Raw genomic sequence first — 13299 nt, 5'->3', positions numbered from 1 at the left:
CACATGGACATTATCCTTCCCTTCCTGACTGCGAACAGTTTTAAAAGATCTTGTTTCCTGCCTTACACCCTGTTCAGCCAATCTTTTTGTTTTCTCCTTATGTTTTTAAAGAAGCTCTGTCACTTCAGGCTCCATCTCATTTATGCATGGATAAGCTCTCCAGTGCTACTTGTTTTCACAACCTCTCTTCCTAAAATCCTTTCATCTTTCCTTGGCAGCCAGAACTCCCTTCAGATTTCTCTTGCATGTACCCTTTCCCTGCAGGAGGTGATGACTGAGCATTCAGGTTGGGTGTCTTTGCCTGCAGCAGTGAATATTAACAAATCTAAATAAATAGACCCATATCTTCATGAGGGAGACAGGTACCCACAACAGACAGTGCTTGCTGTGTCCCTCTAATGCTTACCTTTCTAAAAAGGGTCACAAATGCCTTATCTCAATTGAGCCACTTTCAGCTGACCTTCATGTCCCTGTATGGGCCAGTCCAAATTCTGAGGGAAGAACAAGACTAGACACCTAGCTTCTTTCCTGGCTTCTCCTACAGGAAGAGATTGTTTACACCTCAGTACATCTGAATGATTTCCCAGAACAGCAGCTAGCTACTTGGTGCTAATTCACCACAGCAGAAACCACACAGCTCCATCTCACTCATTGCACAAAAGCACTGTAACTCCAGGGTCTCATATCCTGCTCCAGCTGTAAGTTCAGGAACATTCGTAAAAGGAGGAGGGGCTTTCTATCCAGTATCCATAGAATTAAATCACTGCAAGGCTCCCTGTTGGCATTCCCTGACCTCATCTCCACTTTCAAGAACAAACACAACTTTTACATCCATCCCCTTCTGATGCCCTGCAGAACTTTACTCAGCTGCATTGTGCTCACCACTGGGATTAGAGGTACGGAGCTAGCGGGCCATCTGCTGTGCTGACAGAGACAGCTCCCACACCCGCTCTGAAGAGCCAGCTTGCCTTGATCCAGTCATCAGGTTAAGCCGGAATGGCAGCCATCAATGATTCAGCAGAGATTTGGCTTTTGGTTGCTTGCTTTCTCGTTGTTTGCATGGCAAAAGAATGACATCTATCATCATTTAGGGGCCTTGCCCATGCTGGATTTCTCTGAGGTTTGCTATTTGACACAAACTGAGTTTTCAGGGGATGATCACGCAAGATGAGTGCATGCTTTCATCTCCTCTTGCAGCAGCAGAGGAGTGGTACCTCATCATTAGACAAATGTACAATGTCCTAGCAGACCTGCTTCCCTCTCCCACAGACAGCTTTTTGTCACCAAATCACTTGCAAAGACTGAGGTGCAGGTGAGGAACCTCCAAAATTTCTCCATGGAGCAGGGGAAGGATGGGATGTAGCTGGACACTGCATCAATGCTCTGCGTTTCCCAACTAAACATAACTAAAAATTGCAGAAGTATACTACGTAGGAGTCAAAAGATTTCCCAACAGCTGTTCACACAGATGTCCAGAATTGTTTATATACATTTACATATCTATAGATATATCTCTATCTAATACATATAAAACCAAATATAAATATTTATTCTATTTTATTAAAATTTATATATAATATATACACAAATTAATATACAAAATATACTGTTATATATAAAATTTTGTATATCTAAAGCCTAGTGCGAGAGGGACTGATCTCACTCAGATCAGGATCCTCTGGGTACAGTGTGGCTATGAGCACTACCTCAGGCACTGTTTCATGGTAGCTTGGCACCTCCTGTGGCCCTGCAGAGAGGGAAACCACTTCAGGGAGTTACGGTCAGTGGAAATTTCTTGTGTTCAAAGAAGATTGTGGGGGTGGTGACCTGGTGTGGCCTATTAGCACATGGTGCAGGGCCAGAATTAGACCTACACCTATATCAGGGCAGCTGGTGTGACAGAGAGGCAGAGTTAGCCAGGAGGGTCTGGGAGTCATTTGGTACCTGGTGAGTGTGAGTCATGAACTAGTTGAAGTGGGGGATGGAGAACCACAGAATGTATCTGAGGCACAACCCTGCTGGACTGCCTGCAGCTTCCCACTGGGGCCCTGCCAAGCAGGGCCCTGCCTGATTTTGGACACCCTTCTGTGGTTGTGCTTCCAATAAAACAAAAGAGAAAAGGGCTTTATTTCAAGAAAAAAAAAATACCCACAGAGAAATTGAATAAATGCTATTAAGTCCTCTGTGTCCCTTTCATGAGTTTAATACAGAACACAGGTCCATCTCAAAATCCCAACACACCACAGGGGGCCTCAGAACACCTCTGCAGGAGAGTTCTGTCTGATATACCCTGTCCACAAATCTCTGAAGCACTTCCTACAAAGGCCAATGCAAACCAGCAGCTCCAGCCACTGAGAAAGCAGATGGGTTTTCCAGGAAAAAAACTAGTCCATGTTTCTCTTGCTCATTAAAAATCTTTGGCTTTGCTGAATATAGACTTCTAGATTTATACAAAGAGTAAAACATTATCTGTTCTGCTGCACAAATGCTTCGAGTCTGTGGGAAAGCAGAGACCAGCTATCAGGAATGGGATTGCTCTGGTGGACCCAGCCTTCCTCTGCCCAAGGGCATTAAGGGCATGCATTTGCACTGCAAACATGAGCTGTGGTTGGGTAAGCCCAAAACCTTTAGGGTTCCCAAGCTTCCTTGTCTGATTATGGTCTGACACTTATTTAGAGGTTGGTTCAAGGAGGCTCCCTGTCTTCTTGGAAAACTGGGGAACCTCAGGCAAGGCATGTAACAGATGAGATGAGGAACCTGACAATGTGGAGCATGACTTCTTCCATAAGCACCACCCTCCTCTCTAGAGCAGGTTTATATACTGCAAGAACATGTCACTCTACACCCTCACAAGTGAAGTTTATTACCATGCTCCTTATTATTTTTCATGAGGAATTTGCACACATGGGGTGAAGATTAAGCCCTAGCTCCAATAAAATCTGCATCAACTCTACAAACCTGTCCTAGAGAACAGATAGACACAATGAAGCAAGGGCATAAATCACAGCATTGGGAATGAGGGTGGTAGAGGGTAAATCAGGAAGGTCAGAATAGTTGGATGATAAAGGAGGCGACACAGTGGTCTCAAAGGCAGTATTTGTCTGATGGTGCATAACTCACATGTAATTTGTGCCTGTGAATAACAGCCCGGCTTCACCTCTCACCATGACACCTACTGGAAGTGAAACTCAGATCACACTAAGGTCAAGGCAAAAGAGAAAGTGGGACATGGGTGTTTAAGGCTTACCATGCTCACATCTATGCCAGTGACCTAAGAGAATGTCCAATGTCCCAGTGCTTAAGAGAATGTCTGCCAATATTCAGCACATACTGAAGAAATTAGTCTGGCAAGTTGATGGTTAAAAACCCCCACAGGCAGGTCTGGAGCAGGAATGCTCAGGATAAGCCATTGAGAGTTGACAAATAATTAGGAAGGCTGCAGCTCCCTGATGTCCACAAGGAAGACAGGAGATATGAGATCTTCAGTTCATCAATGTGCTGAGGGGGCACAACCCCTTAAAATCATCTCTGAAGTTAGTGGGCCGCAGAATGGCGTTACTACCACATTACAGTATCCTCAGGTGGCACACATTAGAGCCACTTCATTCTGAAATTAGGTGCTGATTTGTCCTGAAATAGGTTTTTTTTTGGCTGCTTCAGTGTTGTGAACTTTTACCACAAGCAGAACTCTACCCTGTTGTTTCGATAAGAGACAGAGGATGTTTCGCAAAACTTTGTGGCAGAGCATGTAACGCTGACCAGAGGGCTGTCAGATTTGCAAAACTGGGTGAAATGTTGCAAACAGGCAGACTGGCGCCATTGGAGAGCAATTCCGAAAAACGAACTCTCGGACGCTTCCCGCTTTCTACCAGGGATCCAAACAGCCTCCAGATATGCTTTTAACAAATGCTTCTGAATCCCAAATACTGTCTAGCCTCCAGGGCCTTGAAGCACTGCCCCAGCACCTATGAAAGGATAGAAATAATGAATATGGAAAGTTTATTGAGAGTAAAAGAAGCCATATGTTTGAATATAAGTATTTAAAAAAGTGTTGGCTTTGCACTTCATAGTTCTGCAGGGAACTTGCCATCCTGCAATGCCAAAGATTGAAAATGTCACCAATATATCCCTCTTAGGGGCCACCCAAAATGTCTGAGTAGATGGCCATGCCATTGTGTGATTGTCTAAAATAAAATTACTGTAATTGTGGTTAGGCTTTAGCTATCCAGGAGCCACATGAAAGAACATAAAAGCCACAGAATAACTTAGCTACAATGTCTCCTGGGGCTTTGCCAGGGCTATTTCTGAGATGATGAAATCTCTATCTCTGGAGAACTTATACTCAATTTCAGGTTCCCAGTTATCTGACTTATTTTGCCTGGAAAACGGCTCTGTCACCTTGAATTCACTGGTGTTTGTTCTTCCGCAGTCGAATCCTATCGTGGAAATGTAATTAAGGATAAGCTGTTCTCTGGCACCAACCTTGCTCGGGAGGCCCAAGTCCCACCCCAAACCCAGCACAGTCTAAAGAAGAGGCAGTCTGTTTGAGAACATTGCATAGGAGTTCATGGCCATCCTGCCAAGTCATCCTGATAGAAGGAACCTCTGGCATGCAAAGGTGTGCAGTTATTTTTGCTTGATGTTCACCACATGCAAAAGTAAAGCCAGCTAATCCAAGTATAGGAAGGGGAGGCAGAGAAGATCTACAGTCTGTGATACGAGCAGCACAAGTGGATGGCCGCGCCCATAAAACTATTCAAAAGTCTTTTACTATCTGCCACTGTGTGGTTGGTGCCCTTGACTGGTTTTTTTTGAATAAACAGAGCTGCAGAGGCAGCAGAACAAGTAAGAATTATTTCCTACAACCACAATCTGCACATTAGGAAGCATGTCTAATGCTGAGAGACCCAGAAATGAGGATAAACATTGCATCTTGTGAGGGGACTGGTGAAATCCCTACATTAGAGATGAAAATCAGGAAACAGAGGTCTCTATGCGAGGCATTCAAGAAATTTCAGTCTTTCCTTCCCCTAGAGAAAGTAAGCAACCCATATCCAAGGGTAACAAAGTGACCTAGAGCCCTAAACATTCATTTCAGAAATGGATTGTGCAGAGAGGTTTCAGCAGGAGAGGTTTATAAAGCTGATCAGCTTTTGAATATAACTCTTGGGTCCTGAAAGATTTAAACATATTAGGTGTCAAAACACGCTGATGCCAACTTTTCAAATCTGTGGAAGATCCCACTCCCACATCCATGTTTGTTCTCTCCTTCCATTCCTTCACAGAGTTACTCTGGCACTGTGGTCCCACCAGGCATCTGCAGCAGCCTTTTTGCCCTGCTCTTTGTGTATCATTCCTAAGATATCAGAGCAAAGTCAGCCTGTGAGCAGAGTCTGAGTTATTAGATTCAGTCAGCAAATACAGTAGCAGTGTAAACAGCAGACGCGTCCAGAAACTCCAGTGCCGTCCCCTCTGTCTCCAAGGCTCATGCCTCTCTTCTGTCCTGAATTTCTGAGTAGTTTCAAGGCTGATGCCAGTTCTGCACTACTCTAGCAGAGCAGGTACAACTCTTTGCAGTAACCTAAGAGTTTTGGTGGCTGGGGAAGAAATAGCCCCCTTTCATCATCTGCCTGTATTGGTAGTAAAACTTTCTCAAGCTTTTCCTCTGATACATGCCCAGTGGTTAGAGGAAAAAGTAAAGAGGGGCACCAAATGTCTTACCCCACACAGAGAACATTTACATCTTCCACTGTTTGTTTAGCTATGATAGTCCCCAGTTAGCAAATCCTCAAGGTGCTGCTCAGGCAAGCTTGAGCAGGACAGTCTATGTCCCAAAATAAGCTGTTAGGGTTTCTAAGTCATTCAAAGACCCTGATCATATGCTCATCTCCTTTTCTCTTTTTTCTTTGTCTCTTCAGTTGTGTTATCATTCCTCGTTATTTGGATAGCACAACTTTTCGTGCAGGGGTTTCAATCTCTCATACTGTCTGTCCCTGGTAAAGTTGTCTGGCTTATGAAACCTCCTTGGAAAAATCTTCTGATATTTTTCAGCATGGACCCCACTCACCCACCAGAAACACCTGGTGATATTATGACCTGACTCACTGTTCCATGTAGAGAAGGGCAAAGGGACAGGATATCCCCACCCCCTGTTCAGGAATTCCACACACAGGCAGGTAAGAAGGTCATGCAGCTGCAGAGCTTTGGCCACTGCTGCCCAGGGCATCCCTTTCTGCTTTCATCTCTCCTCTGCAATCACAGGTAAATATGTCACAGGCAGCAGAGGAGGGAGCTTGATAGTGCTCCCCTGTCTAGGTGGGTTTCCACCTACTCCAGCTCCAGAAGCCCTCCTGTAATTCAGCAATTTTAACTTTTACAGAAAGCTGGTTTCCAGACATCCATACTGATGAGAAAGACTTGACAACGCAAAAGGTAATGGCTTGAAAACTGAAAGGCCAATAAATCCTCCTGCCCCCATTGCATTTCTTCTTGGTGCTGGTGCTCTTTAAGGCAAACTGCCAGGAGTCTGACCCAGGGACATGGGACAGCTGAGGCTGGCAATACCACATAAGTGGCACTCAGGCATTGTGCCTTTCTGCAAAGAGGTGAGCTATACTGGCAAATAGGGAGGCAATGTGTAACCTGCTGTGCTAATTATATATATGCCTGTAACCAGGGAAGGGCCTGTGTACGTGCCAGTGTCGGGAAGAGCCTGGAAAGACAGGCATGATAGGAAAAACTGCTATCTCTCCTTTTCCTTCTCTTCTCCATTCAAGGCACTTACACAGGACATAATTGAGATGGTATTTATTTATTTCTTTGAATGAAAAAGAAAAAATTGTACTTGTGATTTGGGAGGAGAGCTGCCAGAAGAGGAACTGGAGCCTTTCCAATACCTCACAGTCTAGTAGTTAAGCATTGCCTGAATTGGGCACCAGGGAATCTTGAGTCCTGCTTTCTTCCACTCACTGGTTTATAACTCTTGGCATTTAAAAAGGCACCTTGTAAACATTTAATTCATTGTTCTTTGATATATAATTGAATCATTTGCTGGCTTGCCTCGTTAGAGGGAGGAAAGCACCCTGCAAGAGGAAGTTTTCTCTCTCCCCAGCCCTTCCTCGCCTGCTGGGGTGCAATGGCACCAGCAGCTTGATGCCTTCCGCTTCCCACCAGCTGCTTTCCGCCTGCCTCTGAAGGAAGAGATGTCACCTTGGAGAAAGAAGGTCTTCTCTCTCTGTTGACAGATCTTCCCTCACTTTTGTAGCACCTGCTTCATTTTCCTTCATCAGTGGTTCTCAGCCAGCTGCTGTGTCAGCCCGAGCCCCAGCCTTGAGCAAGCCAAGCCAAGCCCTTTCCCGTGGCTGGTTGCTGTGGGGCTGGTGTGGAGGTGTGGGTCCCTGACGAGAAATGTGGTCACTGGTCTCAGTGGCGGTGCACTGACATTCATCCGGCCGTTCAGCAGGTCCCTGCTGTGTGTGAGGAAGGTATATGCACAGAGCTGTCTCCAGCAGGCCTGGGGATGGCTGCCTCCCTACTTAAGTCAATGTGTTTTTTTAAGTGTCTTCCTGTCATTATTACTTACTTTTAACGCTCAGGCCAAGGTTTGTTTGATGCTGTGGGAGAAGTCCTGCCTCTCTGTTACACCTCATGTACAAATTAGTGGAGATCTTTGCTACATTCCAATAAGGGACTGAAAAAACAAATCTGCTGGTTAATCATTTACCTGCTGAATAGCAAATATGCTAGAAAGGGGAAAGGAAAGGGCATGGCAAGAGATTAACTGAGGACAGTCAAAAGTCAAGCAGAGAGGAGTGGGGATGAGACTGGAAAGGTCAGGTGGCAAACAGGAAGGTTACTGTAGTGTTAACACTGTCTCTCAGCTGCACAGGGGCCAGATGCACTATCCTGCTGCCAGTTCAGCCCTCTCTGCTCCATGACCACAGGTAGTGCAGGCTGAATGGCTAGCTACTGCCTCCAGCTGAATCTGACAACTTGTCTGCCTAGGAGAAATACTTAGATTCACTAAGTTTCTTTCACCTTTCCAAGACTCAAGTCCCCCGTGTTCACAAAGTGTGTGCTTCTCCCAAGAAGAGACCTGTCACCCTTGCACCCTTTAAAAATATACCCTTTGGTGAAAACAGCGCTTGTCCATGTGAAGCACTGTTTTCACCAAAGGCTCTGACTGCCAAAACCACCAGCACTGGGGTGGTGGGGAAGGCAAATCAACTAGAGTCAGAAAGCTAATTGTCCAGGAATGGACTTCTCTTATGGACTCCAGTGTGATAGGGCTGGTGGGACAGTGCACAGCTGTATCTGTTATGATCCTAAGTAGAGCTTCAGCAGAACAAATGTCCCCCCCGCCCCCTAGACACCTGTGGGGTATTCACTTTAGCCCTCCAAAACCTGTAGACCAGTGAGCTGGGATAGTGAATACAGCCATTGTCACCTAGGCCTTGTCTGCTCCTGACCCCCCCCCCCCCAAGTTAGAAGGCAGTTAGCTAGGAAAATAGGGATAACCACATGGTCATTGGCAGAATTTATGGTTGTTTTTACTGGCCAGTGGGTGATGGGAAGCATAGCCCCATGGCAGCAGTGTCTGAGTAAGCAGCAATCCCATGCAGACTGGGACAGGGTCTACCCTCACTCTAAGCACACATCCAGTAGGAAAGCTTACGGGAACAGCACCCCAAAGCCAAGGAAAGGGCTCCATTTAGACTCCTGTTGACATAGCAATGTTATAACATTGCCAGCATGCCCAGAGCATGGTGGCAGAACCATGGGATATCTGCCCAAACACCCCAGGCAGTGGGGTGTTTGTTTTGAGAGAAGCACAATACTGGGTGAATGCCACAATTCAGAGAAACAAGTACTTTGGCCAACATAAACAAAACAGTTATTGATATATTTACATAGCCAAGGCTCCTGACTTGAGTTGTCAGCATCCATTGGACTCAATTGCCTTTTCTTTGCTCTCCACCTCAAGTCACAGTGTTGAACCTGACCCGGGAGCAACTCTGAGAAGTCTGGTTGATCATCATATAGCTTCATCCATGTTGACAAGGAAGACTCTGAAAAAAGACTCTGGCATCCATGGTGCCAGCATGCTCAAGCCTATTGCCTCCAGCAGTCCCGCTTCTGCTCTGTGAAGGGCTGTGGGAATCACCAACCACTGCCCTTGCTCCAGCCACACTTGGATATCCCCACAAGCTTTGGCTTCATCTGGGTTCATAAGTAGTGGAAAGGCTGAGGTGAGTCTTGGTGTCTTGAAGGAAAAAGGTGAAGGAGAAGCCTGTAGCTATGGGTCTCTCAGAACTCATGCCCTTCTCCTGGGGTGAAGGGCAGGGAGCAGTTTTGAGCACCTTAACCAAGGAGAAGAAGGCTCCCTCTCCTGCAGAACACCTTGTCCTGTTTTCAGCTGGCTAGGAAGGAAGATAAGTTAGAAAGGGAATGGGACCCCATTGACCAGCTATCTGAGGACTCAGCAGGCTAGTCCTTCAAAGACAAAGAATAGTTTTTTACTCCTACTGTTTTGTAAAACAGTAAAAGGTGAAAGAATAAAATAAGCTAGTGCCTATTTGATGGTCCCAGCAGGATTATACTGCTTCACAGTGTACATGACAAAAACAAACAAACATGTCTACCGGAAACTCTCCTGTATTTGCCTGCACACAAACACAAATTACATGGCAAAGTATTTTTGCAGTCAGTGTTCTCATTAAAAGCAATTAAAATAAGCAGGGACATTTTTGCCAAAGCTAAAGATCTGTGTCTATTTGATTTGGGCATTTTGCCTTGCAGCAGCTAAGTATCAGCTGAAAATGAAGGCATTGATCAAATGGGGAACCTCTCTTTCCCTTTTTAAGGTTCTGCCAGACTGCAGTAGGGTGGGAACATCAGTGTGGGGAGAAGTGGGAACAGGTGGCTGAAGAGGAAAAGGGAGGGAGAATGAGAGGAATGGAAGCAGTGTTACTGGCCAGTGGTCATATGTTTCAATGCCTAACAGAAATAAAATGTTCTGGCATTTCAGTTTTTCCATGGAGCCAGCAGCAGAGGATGGGAGGAATCAGCATGGCACAGAAGCTGAGACTCCTCACCACTGAGGCAGCAGTTGTGGTAAACATAACTCAGCATCCTTCCAGGAAGGGATTTGCTCCCAGCATGGACAGATCATCTGGCTGGGTTTGAGGACCAATCCCATGGTTTTCTTTGCATATGACATGTAAGAGAAACCTAAATGTATTGAAGAAGTCTCCTCTTGTCCAGGTCCATGCTCTGTTGGCCACCATGTCCAGGATGTAGTTCTCTCTATGACAAACTTGCAGCCTAGCTCCCCACAGAACTCTGCTCCTCCAGCTCATTTTGTCTGATAGGCTGAGCAATTCTGCAGCTGGTGTCATGTTACACCCAGATGATTCTGTCAGCAGAAGACGTGGACTTTGCATCAAAACACAAGCAAGCCATAGGTGTCAGTGTGCAAATGTGGGCTTGTCAGAAAACAAGGCTGCCATCATGATGCCAAACAAGAGTCAATTCCCTCCCATGCAAAATAGTGAATAGGGAGTGGGATACCACATATCTGAGAGGACATGACAAGGGAAGAAACCACCCATGTGTGAGACAGCAGGGAAATATTGGCCCCAAAATACTGATATTAACTCCCACCTGAAATATTTTTGTGCAGATGGAGCCAAAGAGAGTGTCTTTTACAAATTGTACAAGAAATGCAGGAATAATTAATAACAGAAGAATAAAAAGGTGAATATGACCTCGTGGTAGAGCAGGACCCTCAGCTCCTTTGTGTCAGCTCAGAGCAGAGGGCTGTGTGTCACACAATGAACAGGCCTTCGGCTCCACTGCTCAACAGGGGGAATCTTGGCCATCCCATTTTTCAGAGCTGGCAGCTGAGCCATAGAAAATGTGAAAATCTTTTCCTCAGGGACTTTCTAGGAACTCAGTTCAGGAGGATTCCCGTTGCTGAAAAGGACAGGCATCAAAGCACTACATATCCTGTGGGAGGAAAAGGGGAATTCTTTCACAGACATCATCTCTTCCTTATGTAATTAAATAAGTCAATGGGAAACAAATCCAGACATGAATATTTATCTTCAGCTTCCTGGTAAGCGTTTTGCAGCACTAATTCCCCTGGCCTTCTTCCATTTTTTTTTTTTTTTTTTAAATAGAGAGAACCCAGATACAGTGGTTCCCCATGAGGACTTGGGCACCTGGGGATGTGTTGTCTGAGAACCTGTTGACCCCCAAGCTGTCTGACTGAGCTGACACATGCATCTTCATCTAAAATTTTCCCTGAAGACTCAGCCCTCAATGTAGTATTTTCCATAAAGGGTAACACTGCAGTAATTCTGTGAACGAGCAGTGCTGTGAAACTGCCTGCTGATCCCTTCCCACCCTCATCTCAGGCAGATGTCTGAGGAGGTAAGATGGAAAGGGATCTGTCAGCCCAGCTGCATTAATATGAGACATCAGCAGGACACAGTCCTCCTGTGGGCCCGCTGCACAAGGGCGACCTTCGTTGCATGAGGCCACACTGTCAGGACTTGGGAAGGGGCCACAGACAAAGGCAGCATAAAAGATGGCAGCCTACTGTGCCTCTGCCTTCCCCAAACAGCTCTCTAATGCAGTTCTGGTAACACACTGGAAGAGGTTTCCCAGAGAGGTGGTGGATGCCCCATCCCTGGAAACACTCAAGGTCAGATTGAACGGGGCTTTGAGCAGCCTGATCTAATTAAAGATGTCCCTGCTTATTGCAGCAGGGTTGGACTAGACGGCCTTCAAAAGTCCCTTCCAAACCAAACCATTCTATGATTCCCTGATTCTATTATTCTTTCTATGTTCTGGGAGAGGAAACAAACTCAACCAAGATCTCCCTAAGTGAACCCCATGACCCTGCTGCTAGTGCTCCCCTGCTCAAGTATGCTACAACCTACTCTGACTTCTTAGGGAGGAGCCCCATAAAACAGACCATACCCTCAGCTCACTCTTTGCTCTTTGCAGAGCCAGGTGTGTTTGCAGAGTCAAGAACCACCTGGTTAGGAAGAGCATGAGATAGACTTTTTTGTATAACCCTACTTTTCCTGCCCCTGGGCCAAACATTATGATGCTTTACATGGAAAAAATGGTTTACTTTTGCCCCACAGGTTTCCTGTCCTCACAGAACAAACTGCAATATGCAATCTACACAAACACATCATTCCTTCTTGTTTTATCTGTGTTTATTAACCACTCTTTACCCAATGTATGCCCTGAACATACAATTATTCGTTTCCTGCTCTGGTACTTTTCCCATTGTACCTGCTCCTTCACAAACATTAATGAGATAAAGGCTAACGTGATGAGATTAAGCTTCCATCATCTGGATCATCCACCAGGTTCGTGCTCAGCCTGGGTTCCCGCTGTGTCCCCTGAGGTCCATGTGGTGGGAAACTGACTACTAAATATCACCTCTATATATAGTGGGCAGAGTTAGAAACCCCTCAGTGAGTGACTCTAATCACCTTGCTGGCTGCAGGTAGAGTTTCCCTTTTCAACCTATTTTGGGGCTTTGGAAAACTACCACAAAAAGGAAAGATTATTTCAGGGCAGAGAAATGTAATTTTCTAAAATTTGTTCTCAGAAACCAATGAATCATTTTAACAAAAACTGTTTTTCAATCATCTCATTCATTAATTAATCATGCTGAAGCAAGATTTTTCCAGAATGGAAAATTTTAAGTAAAATAATTACTGGCAATATTATAAGCAACTGCAAGAAAAAAAAAAAAAATACAAAACCCAGAATCAGATGAAGTGCTGCCTAACTTTACCTGTCACTGCCCCTAATGGACAGATGGCCTTCCCACAACAGCAACGCCTCTCCTGTCAAATTTAACATTATGGTCATGTGAGTACCAACTTAGTGGGACTTCTACCTTAATAAAGGCTAAGAAAAATATTGAATATGGACTTCTAATGTTATGTGATAAAATCATAATAATAAGAAATAAGAAAGGGAAACAGCACAGAACGTTGTATCTCACAAAGATTGTACTTCCGTGTCAGTCAGGAAGCCCAGGTAATTTACAGGGCACATGAGATCAGGAAGTCCATCAAGATGTTCCTGGCACAGATTAGTCATAGGACTATTTATCCAAGGGTCAGTCATATGTGTGGAAAGTAAAAAAAAAAAAAAAAAAAGCAGTTAAAAATCTGTTGTTTTGTGAGCATAATTGATGTGCTCTGTAATGCTCTGCAGATCTCGTGGTACACACACGCATGCCTGTTCTCATTGCACACCCTTCATGAC

At 45.1% G+C, this 13299-nt stretch overlaps 1 long non-coding RNA gene across 1 annotated transcript; it reads left to right on the top strand.

Annotated features, from left to right (window-relative positions):
• Nucleotides 1–6356: 6356 nt before the first annotated feature.
• LOC128805540 (uncharacterized) lies at nt 6357–10990 on the top strand. The gene is made up of 3 exons (XR_008436479.1): nt 6357–6432; nt 8984–9248; nt 10028–10990. It is a non-coding gene; the product is annotated as an uncharacterized LOC128805540 (long non-coding RNA).
• The last annotated feature ends 2309 nt before the right edge of the window (nt 10991–13299 follow it).

The sequence above is a fragment of the Vidua macroura genome, chromosome 3 (assembly GCF_024509145.1).
Source record: "Vidua macroura isolate BioBank_ID:100142 chromosome 3, ASM2450914v1, whole genome shotgun sequence".
Classification (NCBI taxonomy): domain Eukaryota; kingdom Metazoa; phylum Chordata; class Aves; order Passeriformes; family Viduidae; genus Vidua; species Vidua macroura.
This window is presented reverse-complemented; position numbering and strand designations above follow the sequence as displayed.